The following is a 22765-nucleotide window of genomic DNA, read 5'->3' as shown; positions in this document are numbered from 1 at the left end:
TGATCAAAGACAAATGCAATGAATATACTGAAATAGGGAAACCACCCCGTGGCCATTTAAAAGGAAACCAGGATTTGCCCTCAGTATGAGGTATTTCCCTAAGACCTCCCAGAGGCATGGCCTCCAACTTTGTAAAATTAATCTTATCGTCCAGAAAGGCAACAAGCGAATTAATGCATTGCATCACATCATCTACCGAAATTGCGGAATTTGACCAAAAAAAAATACCCTCATCTGCATACAATATAATCTTACGTGACTTCTATCCCACTTCTGGGGCAGATATGTTGGTACCCTACAGATGGCCTCCGCCAGTGGCTCAATCACCAACGTAAACAACAATGGTGAAAGGTGTCAACCTGGTCGGCAGCCTGGAGAAATATTAATATTACTGGTTGGCACAACATTAGTGAGAACTGCAGCCAGAGGATCACGGTAAAGGACCCTCAACCACTTGATAAAAACTTTGCATAGACCAAACCGTTCTAATGGACAGAAGAGATCCAGCCACTCAACCCAATCAAATACCTTCTCTCATCTAAAGAGATCAGTAATCCCTGGACAGATTGTTGTTGACACTCTTGGATCATATTGAGTAACCTCTTTACATTGTAGGAAGATCTGCGTCCCTTTATAATGCCTGTTTGGTCCTCTTTGGCAACGGAAGGCAGCAAAGTTTCCAGCCTTCATGCACGGGTCTCAGACAGGATTTTGAAACCAACATTTAAATGTGAGATTTGCGTGTAAGAAGCACAATCCGTCAGGGTCTTCCTCCCTTCAGCCTCAGAGAGATATGAGCCTATCTTAAGGATGGAGGGAGGGCTTCGTGACTGTATGAGTGACGGAACGTGCTAAACATCAGCCTTGACAATAGGTTTATAAATTATGTATAAAATTCACGAGGGAATCCATCAGAAACATGCGCCTTTACATCTGAAGCTGCTTCACACCTTCCCGTGCTGACAATGGTGCATTAAGGCACAACACATATTCAGGGGTTACTCCTTGAAGACCCAGGTTCTTGAAAAATGACTCCATCTTAATCCATCTCTCCTCACAATGTTCAGTCTGAAATCATTCGGTGAAAAATCTGGGACAGGAGACATTAATCTTTTTGGAATTGAAGGTAAGGATGCCAGTACCTTCCCTAATTGAGGTAATGGCTTAAGAGGGGGCGATCGTTTTCCTGGCAAGATAGAATACCTGCCTGGCTTATCACCATGTTCAAATAGCCTTTGTTTTGCAAAACTAAGTTCCTTCCTGGCTGTCTGTGTGAGCGTGGAATTCACTGTGGACCGAAGCGTTGTACTCCTCTGCAGCTGAGCCACTGAGGGACAATCACAGTATGCACTGTCGGCTGCCCTCAGCTTTGCCTCAAATCAGCGTTCCTGCTCCCCCTTCTGCGACATCATAAGGAATAATTATTCCCTTGGCATAAGCCTTCGCAATTTCCCATAAAGTGGATGAGTTACTGGTTGAATCTGAATTAATTGCTAACAAAGATCAGCATTCATTGCAGTGGTCAGCACATTGGCACAATCGTTAGCACTGCTGCCTCCCAGGGCCAGAGACCGCAGTTCAATTCCTGCCTCAGGTGACTGTCTGTGTGGAGTTTACACATTCTCCTGGGTCTGCATGGATTTTCTCCCACAGTCCAAAAGTGTGCAGGTTGGGTAAATTGGCTGTGCTAAATTGCCTGTAGTGTTAGGTGAAGGGGTCAATGTCAGCGGGTGGGTTGGTGTGGACGTTTTGGGTTGAAGGGCCTGTTTCTACACTGTAAGTAATCTAATCTAACTACTCAATTAACCAACTAGTCTTAAGAATAAAGGGATACATTCGCTAGTGTCTCGAATCTATTATATTGCGCTTAATCTTAAGCAATAAGTATACTGCTTCATGGTCAGAAATGGTAATATTCCCAATTGTGCAGGATGCCACCGAATCTAAGATTGTTGCAGGAATGGGGAAGATATCAACCCTCGTGTGGCAATTATGCCGGTTAAAGAAGAAAATAAAATCCCTACTTGTGATGTGGATCTGCCACCAGACATCCACCAGCTCTCGTTCTGCACACATATCCACTAATTGCTTACATTATAACGAGGGTATTGGGGCACCTTTGGACATTCTGTCCACCGTGGAGTCCATAAGACTTGAAAACTTATACAATAATGTGCCACGATGCAGGATAACTGAATTTGGAAAATGCATCTGCCAGGAATGTAAGAGGGTACGCTGGGAGTTGGGGGGGGGGGGGGGGGGGGGGCAGCAATAAACATTCACAATACTATATTCTTTACTGTAGTTCAAGGCTTTGGGTATTATGAGCCTCCCGTGAGTGTCAAATACAATCTAGTAGGTTTAATGGAAGATTCTTTTTATCCATTATGGCTACTCCGCTCCACATAATAATAAAAGACGAGAAATAAACCCGACCAAGCCCGACCTGCTGTAATGTCAAATGTTCCTTGTCCTCAAGGTGCATCTCCTGCAATAGGACAACATCCACCCTCTCTTTTTAAGACTAGAAAGTAAAATTTTCCTCTTTTCTGGCAAATGGCTCACCTTAATGCTCCAGGTAGACCATTTAAGCACATCATTACCCAGAACACACTGTAGCAACATTTGAACTCGAGAGAGGAAGAACTCGAATTACTGATCAATAATAAACAAAGTCTTATAGGGCTTAAAAACTACACAAACTGAGGCTACTACAACTGCCAACTCTCAAAACATTCAAAAACTAAGCATTTTAAGTAAATGGCTGGGATGGAGTTGGTTAGGGAACCACTTTGCCGTTCTGTGATGCAGAGCCCAACAAAGCAGACCTTCCAGATCGCCACCATCTTGGATTTCCCCTTAACATTTTATTGATATTATCATTTCATTTTGCTTTATATTCCTGGATGTGCTGGAGCAGTGTGATTTTTTTTACCACTGTCAGCATTTCCCCAACACTGCTCATTCCTGCAATTCCCCGATAATCCTTGACTCCGTTATTCTTTATGAACCTTCTGTCTGTGCCTCAAACATATTCAATATCTCTACCTCCAATGCTCTGCAGGGAAGAGAGTTCCAAATACTCTCACCATTGACAAAACAAAAAATAACTTCATCTGTGTGAGAGGTTATTTTTGTCTCCTTACCTGAGAAAGGATATAATTAAATTGGAAGCAGTTCGGAGATGTTTCACTTCATGTATTCCAGGAATGATGGTCTTATATTATGGAGGCTTTAACGGGTTACTCTTGGAATGAGAGGGGATCCTATTGAAACATACAAAACCTAGAGGAGAATGATCACTGGGTGTTTGTATCGTCCAAACTTCTTGTTGTTTTTATAGAATCTCTACAGTGTGGAATCAGGACATTCCGTCCATCAAGTCCACATTGACCCTCGGAACAGTATACCCCCCCCCCCCCGGACCTGCCCCCCACTCTATCCATGTAACCCTGCCTTTCCCATGATTAACCTATCCAACCTGCACATCCCTGGGCACTATGGGCAATTTAGCATGGCCAATCCGCTCTAAGCTGCATATCTATGGACGATGGGAGGAAACTATAACACTGGGAGGAAATCCACATAGACATGGGGAGAATGTTCAAAATCCACATAGAGGGTTGCCCGAGGTTGGAACTGAACGCAGCTACTTGGTGACGGGAGGTATCAGTGCTAACCACAGATCCACCATGTACATCCGTTAGTTTTATTAGTTACTTGTGGCTAACTAAAGAAATCTGCCTGACTTGTTCCAGTCACTGAACCTGACTCAGTCTGAGAACTTTATCATCGGCCATATCACCAACCTGGTTACATTTAAAATTTGGTGTCAGCAGTGGAGGAATGGGATGAGAAAAGGAAACAGTCATACCGTCCAACATCCGTCAGAGCAGGAATTAGGATCAATCCACAAAGTGGGATTTCAGTCAAGTGGGAATTCTCTTTTGCAGAAGTTTGGGGTGGCTGGACCTTTATATTACATCGAAGCTGGCTTTGTCTGATTTTCCATGGACAGGTGACTCAGTGATAATGGTGCATGGAAAGAAAAGTGCAGCTGGGACCACAATGAGATGAGCCATGACCTTATTTACTGGTGGAGTAGTGTGAAAGGGCCGAATGACCCACTTGTGTCCCTCAGCCCTATGTTCTGATGTTCCATTCAGCCCTCGGACATCCTAAACAGGGGCAGATCGAGGTCGCTCCGATGGTTAGCTGTAGTTTTTGAAATGTACTTGGAAAATTCAGGCTGGATCAAGAAGTGTCCACAACCCCCACCCCCCAGTCCCTGTTTCCAGGCTTACTCTCTCTGTAACTTCTGCTCCAGATGTGGGTCATGTTGCAGACTCAGATACGCTGGGAATACAGCCACATACCCCACCCAGGGTTAAAACAACAAATCCTCTGCTCTCCCTGAATGCAACATTGCACAACACGATTTCCAGCAAAATAACCCGTTACTTTCCAAAAGCATAACATGTGAAATTAATAAATAGGAACAGGAGTAGGTCAATCGGCCCCTCAAGCTAACGCTGTCATTTAATAAGAACATGGCTGATCTGCTACAGGGCTCAACTCCACTCTCTTGCCGACTCCTTGTATCCCTCCACACCTCTCTGAGTTAGGGAATTCCAGACATTCACTACTTTCGGAGAGAAGACATTACTCCGCAACTCAGATTGAAATCGATGTACCTTATTCGGTATCTATATCATCGAGTTCGATACTTTGCACAAGAATGGAAAAAACTTCTCAACATCTACCTTCTCCAACTCCTTCTGTGTCTTGTAGGTTTCGGCATTATCACTCCTCATTCGTTTAAACCCCAATGAATTATTGCCTCACCATCTCAGAGATTCTCAATAATACAACCCTTTCTTCCCAAGAAACCGCCTAATGTACCAACCAAGTTACTTGCTGCATCAGCATGCTGACTTTATGTTTCATACACAGGAAGACTCCAATGCCCTTACTGTTCCTTTTCTGGAAGTCCTCTCCATTCAGTAACAGCCTACCTTTTGATTCTCAGTGTCATCCTCAAACTCGGATGTATATTGCACTCAACTCCCTCCTTCAGGCCGTCAGCATAGATTGCAAATAACTGATGCCGTCAGGCTGATATTTGTGGTACTCCAGCAGATAAACCTTTACTATAAAGATCCATTAATCCCGACTCTCCGATTTCTGTGTTAACTAATCATCATCCCATGTTAATAGGGTATCCGACGACCTGGAGCTTCTGTTATGTGTAAGAACTTTTGTTTTGTAATACCTTGTGGAAAATCTCTGGAAAGCCTCGTGTCCACCAGATCCCCTTTATCAAGTCCGTTGTTACATTTTCAGGCATCTCCCGAAATACTTTGCATTATTTTACAGGGCAAAATATCATTTCCCTTTCACAAAACCACCCTGACTCTGCGTGAAGCTTTTCTTAATGTCCATGTTTGCCAGGTTTTCCAAACTATACTTGTCCTATCTGTTTTCATTAGGTCCATGTGCTTCTAAATGTTACCCATTCATATGTTTGTCCAAATGAGTTTTAAATGTTGTAGCTCTCCTTGCATCTCCCACTCTTTCTCTGGAAGCTCTTTCCATCGCCACACCGCCCTCTGTGTAAAAACGCTGCCCCTTAGTCCCTTTTAAATCTACCTCTTTCACCTTAAACCTATTCCCTCTATGTTTGGATTCCCCTATCCAGTGGAAAAGACCTTGGCTATTCACCCTATCCATACCTCTCATGGTTTTATAAGTTTCTATAATGTCACTCCTCAACATCCTACACTCCATTTGATGCTAACTTCAAGAACAAGGGTTTAAAGATAAGCACTGCAAATTTGAAACTATAGTAAACATGACAGGTAAACAATACTGTGATTTGTTTTTTCATACTGTGATTTGTTTTTTCTCTCTATTACAATACTAAGGCAGCATGAAACGCTTACTAGTGCCAATAAGAAGTCAAGCATCTGAATTCCTTTATCTAAAGGGGGTAATGATCACGACAGTGAAAACGTATCTGTGGCCAGATCTATATAATACCAGATGATCAACATTCTCCCTCCTGGCCTGCGTATAACTTTTTGTGGTTGTGTCTTTTTTATCTTGCATTCAATAGAGAGAACCACTTTCACCCATTCACACCTTAAATTCGACCCGTTATACAGAATATTCTCATTCACCACTGGTAAAAGCCCATTGTTCTTTTGCCGCACCCTCTTTCCCTGCCACCCATCCTCCACATCTACCAAGTGATTAAAAGGCCATTTTGCAATTGTATTCAGTTTTGAAGAATTGTCACACTGGACTGGGCCGTGTTTCTCTGTTTCTCTTTCTCTGCAGATGTTGAAAGACCTACTGAGTTTCTCCAGAAATGTATAGGCGCAGAACAAGTTTTCAATTAAATCAATAATTATGGATACTGGAAATAAAAATAAAAAACCTTTATGGAAGGTTCACTGGACCTGAAAGTTTAACTTTGCATTTACTCAAGAAAATTCTGCAACATCTTTAGCAATTTCTTCAGCAATTTCTGTTTATGAACAACGACATATTGTCAAAGATGCCCAAACATCCTGTCCAACATGGAGCGTCGTACACTGGGAACTGAACAGTAACGCATGGTGACAAGTTCCTTGAGTCTGAAACTGCATAAGGCTGGCACCACTGATGCTGCAAAACTCTGAATCATTGTCAGGGAGAAAAACAGAAGGAAACACATTCACTTCAAATACAGAAGATGACATTACTGAAAGGAAAAGATTCAGATTAGTACCTTAAATGGATATTGTTTATGTAACAAATTGGAGGCGTGACACCAAGGAAAGACTTCCAGCAGAATGAGAATATGAAAATGGAAGTATTTCCGCTTCAGAAACCAGAGTAGGTCACTGGGTACAGGGCTGATGGGTGAATGGGTCTCGGTGTGAACTTGGTGGGGGGAGGGGGGCAGTCAGTAGAATTGAATAGTAGATATTGCAGCTAAAACTGGGTTATCATCTGATGCTGTAAATTTCAATGACAATCTGTAACTTTTCCCCCAGGATAGTCCATCCATTTACCATTTCCATGAAGCCTATCCATGGGTCAGTGACGAGTGTGGGTGAACATGGTCGGGTCGGAATCACGTGTACCTAAACCTGATGACAATCCATTAAAGCTACCGCACTTGACTGGTTGCACTACGAACAGCAGGACTAACATCTGATAAAGAGAGAGATGATCCTAAGACTAACAAATCAGATATAAGCTCTCTCGTCCGGTTAAATCCATGCGTAAAAATCGATGGACCATTAAACAACTTACTGGAGGAGAGGACTCCACAAATATCCACATTCTAAATAATGGAACAGCCCTGTACATCCATGCAAAAGATACAGTATCTGCACCATCCTCAGCCAGAAGTGTTGAGTTGATTACCCACCTCACCCTCACTATGATACCTGCAGAATCACAGATGTCCTTCTTCAACCAATTCAATTCACTATGTGACATGAAGCAACAGCTGGACACTGTAGATACGACAAAGGCATTTGGCCCTGACACCATTCCTGCAATAGGACTGAGGACTTTTGCTACAAAACAAGCCGTGTACCTGAGGAAGCTGTTCCTTTCCAGCTCCAACTCTGACAACTCCCTGGCAATGTGGGTAATTAGCAACTGCAGTTCTCACTTTCTCCTAATGTGGGTAATTACTCAACTATGTCCCATCCCCTAAGAAGGGAATAATTACAATCAGAACAATTACCACACCCTCAGTCCCATCACGATAGTCATATTGGTTGGGGTTATTTTTGATAGAGCTGTCAAACAGCACAGAAATAATCGGTTCAGTGTGGTTTCCGATAGGCCCGCATGTGGAGATGGTGCTGTTGTGGAATTGTCATTGGATTGCTATTCCAGACCAGGATAATTCTCTGGAAACTGGTGCAAGTTAAAAACAATTATAAAAATATCTAGATCTAATACCTGGTGTCAGTAATACTGATCGTGTGTTCAATGTCGACTATAGACGTCGATATCCTTCCCCAGTGTACTTTCAGGAAGTGCTTTCCTGGTCTGGCCTAAAAGTGACTCCAGACACGCAGACATGTGATACACTCTTCAATGGTCTCTGAAACGGGCAAGCAAAGCACTCAATTGTATCAAACTGCTCCGAGGTCTTAAAGGATAAACCCGGAGAGAAAACCCGTCACCAGCCTCGTTATCAGAAAAGGGAATGGGAAACACAATCCTGTCGAACCTGCAGAGACCTCCCTCCTAACAGCTGAGAGCTTGTGCCAACATCTAAAGAGCTTTCCCGCACACTGTACAGAAACATCGGGAAATGAATACGTCATACAACTCATTGAGCTTTCCTTATTCTAGTTAATGGCCGAACATCTCCTCAACGCAGTTTTCCCCATACAATATTCATATCCCTTAATATGTTTAAATATTGTGAAACATGAAATGAGAACTGCTGTAGTCCATTCAGTCCATCAGTTTTGCGCCTCCATTCAATGTACAGGCAGTTCACCGATAACGCGTATTGATTAAATACAATTTGGCTGCAATGCAATTCATGAACCTTTTTCTATAAAGTGAACTGGCGTTCACTGTGACGTGATTCCTTGCCTGGCACCAGCTGAACAGCAAATCCTGCCTCAAAAACCCTCTCTCTACAAAAGGTACAATCAATGTGTTCAGCAAAAACAGGAATGCAATCGGATCTGCAGGCCTTGAAATTGAGCCTGAAACTGGGAATTGTAGTCTATATTTAGAAAGCACTTTATTTCAAACTGTGGGGAGAATCTTGGGGAGAACTGGAATTCGGCATCGGCATCACATGGTCAGTCAGCACCCGCGCGCTTTCTGGTGAAGATTGTGGTGAAAGAAACAGTGCTCCAGTGAGGGACTGTAGTGTGAAAGCGTTACATTTACAGCACTGTTCCATTACAACATGTAATTTAAAGATTTATTTCGACTGTCCTATTGTGTGTTAGATCAAATTTAATTTTTGGTTTTTACTGATATTTTTGGGGGTTCGCCACTTACCCTCTTTTTTTCCATAGACCTCATTATTAATATTGCACGATTTTGTACAACACAGTCTTGCACAGGAACACAGTTATTGCGATATTGGAGAACAACCTGGAATGATAGCTGATTTTCTATCTTCACACCATACTCCTGCTCTCTCCCTATTCCCTTAGTTTCCAGAAATCCTTATTTATAATCAGCCCCTTGACTTCCACAGCCTGATCTGGGAGAGAGTACCACTCGTTCGCCAGTCTCCGAGTGCAGGCATTTATTCTCATCTCAATGCAAAGTGGCCTGTCTGTATCTAATATTGTGGCCCCTTGTTTTAGACGTCCCAGCCTGGGGAATTACCATCCCTGCTTCTAATCTGCCTCGCCCTGTCAGAGTGTTATATATTTCACTGAGATTTCCATTCATTTTCCTAAACCCCATTGAATACAGGTCCAGTTGCCCCAAACTCTGCTCCCACAAAAAAGTCTGTCATCCCAGAAATCAGTTTAATGATCCTTTGCTGCTCTCCCACAATGTCAGGTTGGTCGTCTGTTAGGAAAAGAGACCAAAACTGCACACAATACTGCACAATGTTCGAGATGGGGTCTCACCAAGGCCCTGTACAGCTGCAGTAAGATACATTTACTCCTGTACTCAAATCCCCCTGAAATAAAGGTGAATGGAGCATTTATCTTCCTTCCTGCTTTCTGCTCCTGCAATATTGCTTTAAGTGATTGGTACACATGGCGATCCAGATTCCTTTCAAAGTTACAGTTCCCCACGTGCTGGGCCTACATACAATGGTCAGCGTGCCAATGCCATTCCCAGTATTGACTTCTGGCTTCAGAACCCACTGCCACACATGGACTCGGAGGGCTACGCAGAAATAAACAAAAATGCAGCTTACGTTCATTTATAGTGCAACATTTTTCAACCACTCCTTTTTCAAATGAGAGGGTGCCAGTGCATTGTTCACATCAAAGTACACATCATCTCATCTCCCCATTACTCTCCACCTCCCACATATTTGCCCAGTCACTCCACTTGTCTCAATCACCTTGGAATATTTTCGCATCCTCATCATCCACTCACAGGCTGACATCGTTTGTGTTGTCAGTAGACTTGGGAATATTGCATTTGCGCCCCTCACCCAAATATATGATGTCTATTGGAAATAGCTGGAGCCCAAGACATGATCCTTGCAATATCCTCCAAGCCTTCCATTTAAAATAAAACATTGTTTTATTCCTACTCACTGTTTCCTGCCAGCTCTCCCATTCTAAATCTATGACCATATATTAGCCCGAGTCCCATTGGATTCGAATTTGCACAATACGCTTGGGGCTTTATCAAAAATCTTTCTGATAGTCCACTCGCATGGCATTGATACCTCCTACATAATTTTATTAAAAGCCACTTTCTAAAATATGATTCCCATTTCATAATTCTCTGTTGACTTTGTCTATGCCCATTAATTTCAGTCCAATACTTTCTCTAAACTGTTTAGTTGCTATTTTCATTCTATTCCTTTTTCCTCACAAGACTAAAATTCCCTGGTATTGCTAGGAAGCTTTCTTTTTTTTGTTTTGTTTTCTTCTGTGAAGGCATAATTAAACTATTTGCTCCATAGTTCAGCTATTTCCCGGTCCTCAATTATTTGGTATCAGACTGTAAGAAATCTGCAACTTTTTTCTCTTAATTTTGCCATTGACACATTTCCAGAAAATATTACAAGTTCTCTCTTATCAACTTTGTTAAGGTAATCTTCAGAAACCCATCAATTCCTACGTTAAGCTACTCAATGATTGACCTTCCACAGCCATACAATCACAGAAGCACAGACTCTGTCCTACCAGAAATACAGCACAGTCTACATTCGGCCCACTTTCTGACACAAGACCTTAGCCGTGAATCTTAAAGCATTTGAAGTGCACAACCATGTCGTTTCTAATGGTTTGAGGTTAGCATGACAACTCCACTCTCAAGAAGTGCATTCCAGACCCCAACACGCTCTGGTTGAAAAACAATTCTCAAATCTTCACTAAACCGCAAATCCTTCACTTTTAAAGTGTGGCCCTTTGAGTAACAGCAACAACTGCTGTTTATCCTCCCTGTCCATGTACCTCGTAATCCTATCCTTCTGCATCACAGACCTCGCAGCCTTCTCTCCTCCAAACTAAACAATTTGAGGTTATCCAGCCTCTCTCCATAGCTGATATGCTCCATCGCTGGGAACATCTCTGCACCCCCTCCACTACAATCACATCCTTCCTGTAATGTTGTTCCCAGAACTACACACAGTATTCCATCTTGCCCTCACCAAAGTTCTGCATAGTCCTTATAATCTATACCTCGATTAATAAAGGCTATGTTTACATTCTCCTCGCCTTTCCAAGATTGTGTATTAATCTGTGCAGTCACATTCAGCGATGTGTGGAGAAGCACCCTCTGAGCTTTCCAGTGTGCTGCCATTCATTGAGTACTCCCCTGACTGGTTCCTTCTTCCAAAGTGCATTACATCATAGTTATCAGGGTTACATTCCATCTGCCATTGATCCACTCATTTGACCATTCCATCAGTATCTACCTGTAACATAAGGCCTTCATCCTCACTGCCAACCACCCGGCAAATCTTTGTATCAAATACAAACTTATTTATTACACACCCACTCCTCGTCCATATTCACAGCTGCATCATTTATGAATACCACAAATAATAATGTTAAAGATCTCTCAACATCAGTTACATCACGTGTTTGTGAACTTTGATGAAGAAGCAGCGTTTCGAAAGCTAGTGCTGCTGAATAAACCTGATAGACTATTGTCTGGTTTATGCTATTTTTAGATTTGTCCACGCCAGCCCAACACTAGCACCTCCGAATCACAAATAATAAGGGTCCCAGCACTGATGCCCGCGGTACACTAGCCTCCAATCACAAAAACAACCTTCTACCACTCCCTTCTTTCTCCTGCTACTAAAGTTGATTTAGATGCAACTTGGCAAGTCGCTAATGAGTCTTACGTGTTCACTGGTTATTCTGTTCCGCTTGACACACTTGTAGGTTATCTGGGGATTCTCTGTAATCTTGCTCTGCCTTGCCCCTGTGTTAGTCAGTCCCCTCCACGCGCAGAATTTTCTCTTTATTGCAGTCTTAAATGGTCTGTCCCTTATCCTGCCATTATTTGCTTTGAAGGTGGATTAGACAGCCTAATAAATTTCCTGTTAATTTCCAACTTGTCGTATGTTTGTGAGTTTTATAAAGTTCACAGTGACCCACCGCTGATTCTTTGAAACTTGACAGAACAAAGGCCGAGTTTCCTCATCACGCAATCTCGCCATCTGCGGGATTTATCTGGATAATGTCCATTACACTTCCTCTGTGTTCAGTATATTCTTTCTCAGACTTGGTCACCAAAACTGTTCTCAATACTCCAGGTACAGTGTCACCAACACTCTGTGAAACTGCTTCAACATGCCTTTACTCTATATTCTGAGTCCCTTAAAGGAAGGCAAACCAAACTTTAAGTTTCCACTTACATATATTCCTCCAAATACCCTTCACATCATTGCATTTTCGAACTCACTGTGTGAGTTCTTATAGAAAGCCTTCTGATAATTTAAAATATGCCAATTTTTATGGATCCCCTTTATCTATGCTGTAAGAATCGAAATCAAACAATTCCAAAGTTTGTCAAGTATGATTCCCCTTTCAGAAATGCGTACTGAGTCTCTCAAAGTTTGCTGTTGATGTCTAAATATCCAATATCACATCCTATATAATAGATTCCAACAGTTTCCCGGCAAATGTCAAATTAATTTGTCAGCAATTCTCCACACTATCTCTTTTTCCCTTTGTAGATGCTTGGATCCCTACCATGCGTCTATAGTGCTTGGATCACGTTTACTAATGTACATTTATCTACACCAGCTTCCAGACTCTGCAGAATGTACAGGAAAATAGAACGCAATCATCGACAATGCAATCAATACTTCTGCTTGTGATTTATTTCTGAAGAGTTTGGTACGAAGTACATCTGGTTTGTCAAGCTTAGCAATGCTCAATCCAGCTGCATGTTCAATATTGCCTTGTTACTGATATGAATTGACTTTATGTCTTTACTTCCACAAGTCCTATACGATCACTTCGTATTTCTGGGTGATTTTCTGGATCTTACTCCATTAAGACCAACGTAAAGTAACTGGTCATTTGCTTTGCCATTTTCCTGTTATCCACCATAAGCTCGTTTCTCCCGATTGCAAATTTCCACATTTGACTATGTTTTTTTTTTTCTTTTGAAATATAGATAATATATTTTTGCAGTCTTTGTGTTGCTGTTTGCTTGCATGAATGTTCGCTTTTTGATTTCCCGATCAGTTTCATGGACTTCCCTTTTCTGGATTGCAATATTTTGAGAATTCTTAGGATTCCACAATGTCTGGAATTCTTCTGAAGTCACGTCCTGTGATTAAAATATTCTTTAATTTGTTATGTTAATCATCATTAGGTCACTTACCCACTCTTTGGTGTTTTCACCTGAAATAAGTAGACATATCTTTCAGACTATGCAGTAATTCTATCAATCTCCTGGTCCTGACCAGATATATTCAGGAACACTTCAGGAGGACAGAGAAGTAATAGTGGGGGCCCTGGTTGGTACTTTTGTCTCATCAGTAGCCAAAGGGTGAGGTCCCGGAGGACTGGAAGGTAGTGAATGCTGTGCCCTTATTCAAGAAGAGCTACAACTAAAAACCTGGGACCTATAGACCAGTAAATCTGACATCTCTCGTGGACAGGTTTCTTGAGAAGATTCTGAGAGAGACGATATACATGCATTTGGAAAGGCTGGGTGTGATTATGAGCAGTCAGCACGTCCTTGTGCATGGTGAATCATGGCTCAAAGATTTGTGAGAGTGCTATGGTGAAATGACCAGTAACTTTGACAAGGGCATGGTGGTATACGTAGAGTATATGGATTTCAGTAAGGCCTTCGGTAAGATTCCACATGGTAGGCTGCTCTGGAAGCTTAGATCATATGGAATTGAGGGGGAGCTTGCAAATCAGATCCAAAATTTGCTTGATGGTAGGAAACATAGAGTTATAGTGGAAGCATGCTTGTCGGACTGGAGGCCTGTGATGAGTGGAATGCCTCAGGGATCGATTCTGGGACGATTACTTTTTGTTTTATACATGTATATTGTATATATATTTACATATTGCACACACCTATGATTTAGATGAGAATGTACAGGCATGAATTATAAGTTTCAAGGTGGCACTAAAATAGGCAGTATTGTGGACAGTGAGGAAGATTATCAGAAATTTCAGAAATTACAGCAGTGCCTTAATCAGGTGAGGAAGTTTGCCGAGAAATAGCAAGTGGAGTTTAATACAGATACAGATAGGTGTCAGTTCTTGCATTTTAGAAAGTCAAATCAAGATAGGAGTTTCATGGTGAATGGCAGGGTCTTAAGGAGTGTATTGAGACAAGGTGACCTTGGAATTCTGGTTCAAGGTTCTCTGAAGGTGGAGTCGCAGGGAGATAGGGCAGTAAAAAATGGCATTTGGCACGCTGGCCTTCATCAGTCAGAGTAATGAGAATCGAAATTCGGGAGTTATGTTGCAGTTATACAGGATGCTGGTGAGGCAATACTGGTAGTGTTATGTTCAGTGTTGTTCAAAATTTAAAATGCATTTGGACAAATACACGGATAGGAAAGATGAAGAAGGACATGGGGCAAGGGCAGGGAAATGGGGTTAATGTGCATGGACATTATGTTTGGAATGGAACAGTCTGGGCTGAAGGGCCTTTCTCCGTGCTGTCGGACTCTATGACTCTCACAATCATTGCTTCTCCCATTGAATGTTATATTATACTTCCCCAATTTAGTGGAGTGTACTTGACCCTCTGGACTCCGGGCTTCCATGATGTTTGACCAGAATGCTCAGACATTCGATATTGTATTCAGACGCCGTGTAAAAATGCAACATATTGATGTCACTATTCCTCAGAGCAAGGTTATTAGTTAGTCCTCCTGACAAAGCAACACCAAATCTGAAATACCCTGCTCTCCAGTTTGGTTCACAACGTACTGTTCAACCTACCTAATACACACTTACGGAAGTTTTTTCTTCACAGTATTAGTAGTCACTGCAGTTTCAGTGCAATTTGAGACCACCTATTGTTACTGCAGCACCACGATTATTTGTTACTCATTCACAGGATGAGGGCGTCGCTGGATTACCAGCATTTATTGCCCATGCTAGAGGGCAGTTAAGAGTCAGCAGCGTTGTCTTGAGTCTGGAGTCACATGCAGGTCACACCAGGTAAGGACAGCAGTATCCTTCACTCAAGGACATCAGTGAACCAGATGAGTTTTTCCAACAATCGACAATGGATTCCTGGTCATCATAAACGCTTGCTTCCAGATACATATTGAATTCAAATTCCACCATCTGCCATGGCAGGATTTGAATTCATGTCCCCAGAATATTACCTGGGTCTCTGGATTAAGAGCCCAGCGATAATATCACTGTGTCATTGATCCCCCTTGCATATACTTAGAACATAGAACATAGAACATAGAAGAATACAGCGCAGTACAGGCCCTTCGGCCCTCGATGTTGCGCCGATCCAAGCCCACCTAACCTACACTAGCCCACTATCCTCCATATGCCTATCCAATGCCCGCTTAAATGCCCATAATGAGGGAGAGTCCACCACTGCTTCTGGCAGGGCATTCCATGAACTCACGACTCGCTGAGTAAAGAACCTACCCGAACATCTGTACTATACCTACCCCCCCTTAATTTAAAGCTATGCCCCCTTGTAATAGCTGACTCAATACGTGGAAAAAGATTCTCACTGTCGACCCTATCTAAACCCCTAATCATCTTGTACACCTCTATCAAGTCACCCCTAAACCTTCTCTTCTCCAATGAAAACAGCCCCAAGTGCCTCAGCCTTTCCTCAAACGATCTTCCTACCATACCAGGCAACATCCTGGTAAATCTCCTCTGCACCCGTTCCAGTGCCTCCACGTCCTTCCTATAGTATGGCGACCAAAACTGCACACAATACTCCAGATGCGGCCGCACCAGAGTCTTATACAACTGCAACATGACCTCAGTACTCCGGAACTCAATTCCTCTACCAATAAAAGCCAGTACGCCATATGCCTTCTTCACCGCACTATTTACCTGGGTGGCAACTTTCAAAGATTTGTGTACATGGACACCAAGATCCCTCTGCTCATCCACACTACCAAGTATCCGACCGTTAGCCCAGTACCCCATCTTTTTATTATTCTTACCAAAGTGAATCACCTCACACTTAGCTACATTGAACTCCATTTGCCACCTTTCTGCCCAATTCTGCAGCTTATCAATATCCCGCTGTAACCTGCCACATCCTTCCTCACTGTCTATAACTCCTCCGACTTTCGTATCATCCGCAAACTTGCTCACCCAACCTTCTAACCCCTCCTCCAGGTCATTTATAAAAATGACAAACAGCAATGGTCCCAAAACAGATCCTTGCGGAACACCGCTAGTGACGGCACTCCAAGATGAACCTTTGCCATCAACTACTACCCTCTGTCTTCTTCCAGCCAGCCAACTCCTAATCCAAACCTCCAACTCACCCTCAATGCCATTCCTCCGTATTTTTTGCAGTAGTCTACCATGGGGAACCTTATCAAACACCTTACTAAAATCCATATACACCACATCTACTGCTTTCCCCTCGTCCACCTCCTTAGTCACCTTCTCAAAGAATTCAATAAGGTTTGTGAGGCACGACCTGCCTTTCACAAAACCATGCTGACTATCCTTGATCACATTATTCCTATCCAGATGTTCATAAATACTATCCCTTACAATTCTCTCTAAGATTTTGCCCACAACAGAAGTGAAACTCACCGGCCTATAGTTACTAGGGTTATCCCTACTCCCCTTCTTGAACAAGGGAACCACATTTGCTAGCCTCCAATCTTCTGGCACTACTCCTGTAGACAACGAGGACATAAAAATCAAGGCCAATGGCTCTGCAATCTCCTCCCTTGCTTCCCAGAGAATCCTAGGATAAATGCCATCAGGCCCAGGGGACTTATCTATTTTCACCCTTTCCAGAATTTCCAACACCTCTTCTCTACATACCTCAAATCCATCCATTCTACTTAATTGTGACTCGGTACTCATATTGACAACAATGTCCTGTTCCTGATTGAATACTGACGAAAAGTATTCATTCAGTGTCTCCCCAATCTCTTCAGCCTCCACACGCAACTTCCCACTACTATCCTTGACTGGACCTATTCCTACTCTAGTCATTCTTTTATTCCTGACATACCTATAGAAAGCCTTAGGGTTTTCCCTAATCCTACCAACTAAGGACCTTTTATATCCTCTCCTTGCTGCTCTTAGCTCTCTCTTCAGGTCCTTCCTGGCTACCTTGTAACTCTCAATCGCCCCAATTGAACCTTCACGCTTCATCTTTACATCGGCCGCCCTCTTCCATTTAACAAGGGATTCCAATTCCTTATTAAACCACGGCTCCCTCACACGACCCTTTCCTCCCTGCCTGACGGGTACATACTTATCAAGGACACTCAATAGTTGCTCCTTGAACAAGCTCCACATATCAATTACACCCTTGCCTTGAAGCTTACTTTTCCAGGCCACACATCCTAAGTCATGCCTCACAGCATCATAATTTCCCTGTCCCCAGCTATAACTCTTGCCCTGTAGTGCACACTTATCCCTCTCCATCACTAGAGTAAAAGTCACCGAATTGTGGTCACTGTCCCCAAAGTGCTCACCTACCTCTAATTCTAACACCTGGCCTGGTTCATTACCCAGAACCAAATCCAGTATGGCCTCACCTCTTGTTGGCCTATCTACATATTGTGTCAGGAAACCCTCCTGCACACATTGGACAAACACTGACTCATCTAACGAACTTGAGCTATAGCTTTCACTCTTCTCTTGAATCATCCTCGCAATCCTTTCTTCTACGTTTCTAGGACTATTAGGAGGCCTGTAAAAAACTCCTAACAGGGTGAGCTCACCTTTCCTATTCCTAACCTCAACCCAAACTACCTCAGATGGCGAGTCTTCATCCATCGTCCTTTCCACAGCTGTAATACTATCTTTGACAAGCAATGCCACACCACCCCCTCTTTTACCCCCACCTCTGACCCTACTAAAATATTTAAACCCTGGAACCTGCAACAGCCAATCCCATCCCTGTTCTACCCATGTCTCCGTAATAGCCACAACATCGAAATCCCAGGTACCAACCCAGGCTGCATGTTCACCTACCTTATTTCGTATACTTCTTGCATTGAAGTATACACACTTCAAACCACTTTCCTGTTTACAGGCACCCTCCTTTGAAATTGATACCATGTCCCTAACCTCCCTACACTCTAGGTCCTGCACCCTAAAGCTACAGTCTGGGTTCCCATGCCCCTGCAGAGTTAGTTTAAACCCTCCCAAGAGCACTAGCAAACCTCCCACCAAGGATACTGGTGCCCCTCAGGTTCAGCTGCAGACCATCCTGTTTATAGAGGTCGCACCTTCCCCAGAAAGAACCCCAGTTATCCAAATACCGGAATCCCTCCCTCCTGCACCTTCCCTGTAGCCACGCATTTAACTGTTCTCTCTCCCAATTCCTCGACTCTCTATCACGTGGCACGGGTAACAAACCAGAGACAACAACTCTGTTCGCTCTAACTCTGAGCTTCCAACCTAGCTCCCTGAAAGCCTGTCTAACAACCTCAGCGCTCCTCCTACCTATGTCATTGGTGCCAATGTGGACCACGACTTCGGGCTGCTCCCCTTCCCCCTTAAGGACCCGGAAAACACGATCAGAGACATCACGTACCCTTGCACCTGGGAGGCAACATACCAAACGTGAGTCTCTCTCGTTCCCACAAAACCGCCTATCTGTGCCCCGAACTATCGAGTCCCCAATTACTATTGCTCTGCTCTTCTCCACCCTTCCCTTGTGAGTAACGGGGACAGGCTCCGTGCCAGAGGCCTGAGCCCCGTTACTTACCCCCGGTAAGTCGTCCCCCCCACAAGTATCCAAAACGGTATACTTGTTCTTGAGGGGAACGGCCGCAGGGGGTCCCTGCACTGGCTGCTTCCTCCCAGTCCCCCTCACTGTCACCCATCTATCTGCCATCTTTGGAGTTACTACTTCCCTAAAGCTCCGATCTATGACTCCCTCTGCCTCCCGAATGATCCTAAGTTCATCCAACTACAGCTCCAGTTCCCTAACGCGGTCTTGGAGGAGCTGGAGATGGGTGCACTTCCTGCAAGTGTAATCAGCAGGGACGTCCATGGCATCCCTCACCTCAAACATGTTGCAAGAGGAACATTGCACTGCCTTCACTGCCATCCCTCTGAAAGTAATCTTTTATAAAAAACAAACAAACTGGGTCTAAAGAATAAAACAAGCAAAATGCAGCACTTACCTACTTACCACAACGGGTCTTTTATTTAGGTTAGAGGAGGAGGGCGGGTGGGAGACACTACCTCTGTAGTGCCTCGGGTTCTTCTCCTGCGCGCTTTTATAGGAAAGAAAACCTACCCGGCTGCCCCTCCGGTCTTCGTCACTTCCCCCTGCTGCTCCTGCTCTTTCTGTAAAGAGAGAAAAAAAACACCGCTGCCCGCTACCGGTAAGTAATTTTAAAACAAACTGTCTTACCTTAGCTGCTGCTCGCACTCAAAGTGATACCACTGCAAGGCTCAAGCACGACCACACTTGCATACCTAATTTCCATAGCATATGTTGTAAAGTATTTACGTGACAGATTTAGTTTTGATATATAACACACTAATGTTTGCTTCATCTTGCTATTTGTAAGATCCACCCAAACTGATTCTGTGGGAAGTGAGGGAAAGGGTCTGTGGCGTTATTAGCGATAGACTTGGACAAGACTTTCCGGGAGACTCACCTCAACGCTGAGATGATCTGAAGAATTGGTCAGCAATACAGGTCAAGATCAATATTCTTTCCTCCCACTTTGCCAGGATAAGTGTCACCATATTCTTCTGCTCCCTCGCACTCGCTGTATATCTGTTTTAACACATACCTCCGACAAGGCTCACACTCTATCTTCAAATAAGGCTCAAGCACGACCACACTCACTGTTGACTTCAGCACCTTTCTTCCCCCACTTTTTCGGTCACTGAAGCAATAGCGCCCCACACTAATACCACTGCATGGATACAACACTCTGGTCAGACTCCCTCCGGACATCTCACCCTTTCCCTCTTCCCCTATACCAGCATTGACAGCAGGGACACCCACCCCCACCCTCACTTCGTCCCTTCTCTCTCCCATTCCAGGAGAAACATCCTGGAATATGACATAAAGGACCAAGCCGTGTTTTAGAGTGCCCGATATCCGTTCCCTCACCCTCTACCTCGAGATGTGGGGAGGATCCTGGAAAGAGCCAGAGAGGACCAGGACACATTGTGTGGAGATTCTGAAACATCGACGTCCCACCAACCAAGAAAGCAGGAATGTTCAGTAAAGAGCAATTCTCAATTTAAACTCGCTGGCATTTCCAATCTCATCTCTCTCACTTTTCAGGCTTAGTTAAAAGCATTAATGAAAGACTAAAAATAAAAATAATGTTTATTCTCTTCAGTAAAAATGTTAAAAAGAAAAAAATAAACGATATAAGTTCATTACGAAATATCTAAAACATGACTTTCATTCAAAATTATGGGCAATCCCTAGTAAATACTCGACATCATTCGTCTCACTAAATCTTCTTACGAGTGTTTGTATTCTAGCATCTGCTTCTTTAATTTCAACGGAATATCGTTCCCTGCTATCAAATGCTCAAAGCAAATGTCCCTTCCTCTCTGAACTTTTCGTAAACTGTCAATATATTTCCAAATAACTAATTGTTCCACATCAAGTTCGCATTGTCATCTCCTGTGGGCAGCTTCTGCATTATTGTTTATTTTGTCCTCATTGTTTAAAGTTCTTTCATATAAATTCCTCATTCCAAATGGTAAAAGCAGTGAACGCCAACCATTTCCTCGCGTAATCTTCTACCTGCATTGTTATCCTCGAACCAGTCCAGCAGCGGTTGCAATTATTCTGGAAGCGCATCAGACAAATGTTGAATAGCTGCATGAATTTTTTCAATCGGAATAAATGCAAGACCAATTATCATTTTAGCTCTGAAGTCAATGTTGTACTTACTCAAGTGTCTTTTTAAATATTTTTACTGAAGGGAAAAAAACATTATTTTTATTTTTATTGCTTTGATTAATGTTGTTATCGAAGCCTGAAAAGGAATAAATATGAGCTACGCTGAAATAGTTCTGCCCTAAATGTGTCTGCGGCAAAATGAGCTGCACCAAACAGGCCGCACCAAACACAATGAAGTACTCAGTAAATTACAAAGCACAGGGGGACGACATATAACCATCCCAGGTTGTTATGCAGAAGCAGGGATGTCCTGGGTAGCTGACAGGAAATGCAGAGTAGAGATCATTTCTCATTTTGTGTTTGGAAAGCTGCAACGAGTGGAGTTCTGCAGGGACCTGTATGAGGTCATCAACAAGTTGCAATCTATTCTAATGAACAGGATGAAGGAGATGGAGCTCAGTTTGATCATGCACCAGGATAGTCATTCAATAAGATGTCAAATGGAGACAGAGCGTCTGCAATGGGATACAGACAGGGGACGGCAGAGCGTCTGCAATGGAATAATACAGGGGGGAGCGCAGAGCATTTGCAATGGGATACAGACAGTGGAGTGAATACTGTCTGCAGTGGGATACATACAGGGGAGAGCAGAGCGTCTGCAATGGTACAAACGGGGATGGCAGGGCATCTGCAATGGGATACAGACAGGGGGAGGACATAGCGTCTGCAATGGGATAGGGACAGGAGGAGGGCAGAATGTCTGCAATGGGATACAGACAGGGGAGGGCAGAGCGCCTGCAATGAGATACAGACAGGGAGAGGGCATAGGTTCTGCAATGGGATAGGGACAGGAGGAGGGCAGAGCGTCTTGAATGGGATACATACAGGGGGAGGGCAGAGCGTCTGCAATGAGATATAGACAGGGGAAGAACGGAGCGTCTGCAATGGGATACAGACAGGGGGCGGACAGAAGGTCTGCAATGGGACGCAGACTGGGAGAGGACAGATCATCTGCAATGGGATACAGACGAAGGATAGTAGAGCGTCTGCAATAGGATATGGACGCGGAAGGGCAGAGCATCTGCAATGGGATACAGAGAGTGGAGGGAAAACTGTCTGCAGTGGGATACAGATAGGGGAGGGCAAAGCGTCTGCAATGGGATACAGACAGGGGAGGGCAAGGCGAGGGCAATGCGTCTACAATGGGATACAGACAGGGGAAGGGCAGAGCCTGTGAAAGGGAGATAGACTGGGGAAGGGACGCACGCCTGCAATGGGATACAGGCAAGCGGAGGGAAGAGTGTCTGCAATGGGATACTGATGGGTGAGGGCCGAGCGTCTGCAGTGGGATTCAGATGGGGAGGGCAGAACGTCTGCAATAGGATACAGACAAGGGAGGGGAGAGCATCTACAATGGGATATAAACGGCTGAGGGACGTGCGTCTGCAATTGAATACAGACAGGGGAGGCGTAGCGTCTGCAGAGGGATACAGACGGGGAGGGCAGAGCATCTGCAATGGGATCCAGACAGAGGAAGGGCAGAGTGTCTGCAATGGGATATTGCGAGGGGAAGGCAAAG

The sequence above is a fragment of the Chiloscyllium plagiosum genome, unplaced genomic scaffold (assembly GCF_037043375.1).
Source record: "Chiloscyllium plagiosum isolate Xiang-an unplaced genomic scaffold, Cpla_swu_hap1 HiC_scaffold_46, whole genome shotgun sequence".
Lineage (NCBI taxonomy): Eukaryota > Metazoa > Chordata > Chondrichthyes > Orectolobiformes > Hemiscylliidae > Chiloscyllium > Chiloscyllium plagiosum.
This window is presented reverse-complemented; position numbering follows the sequence as displayed.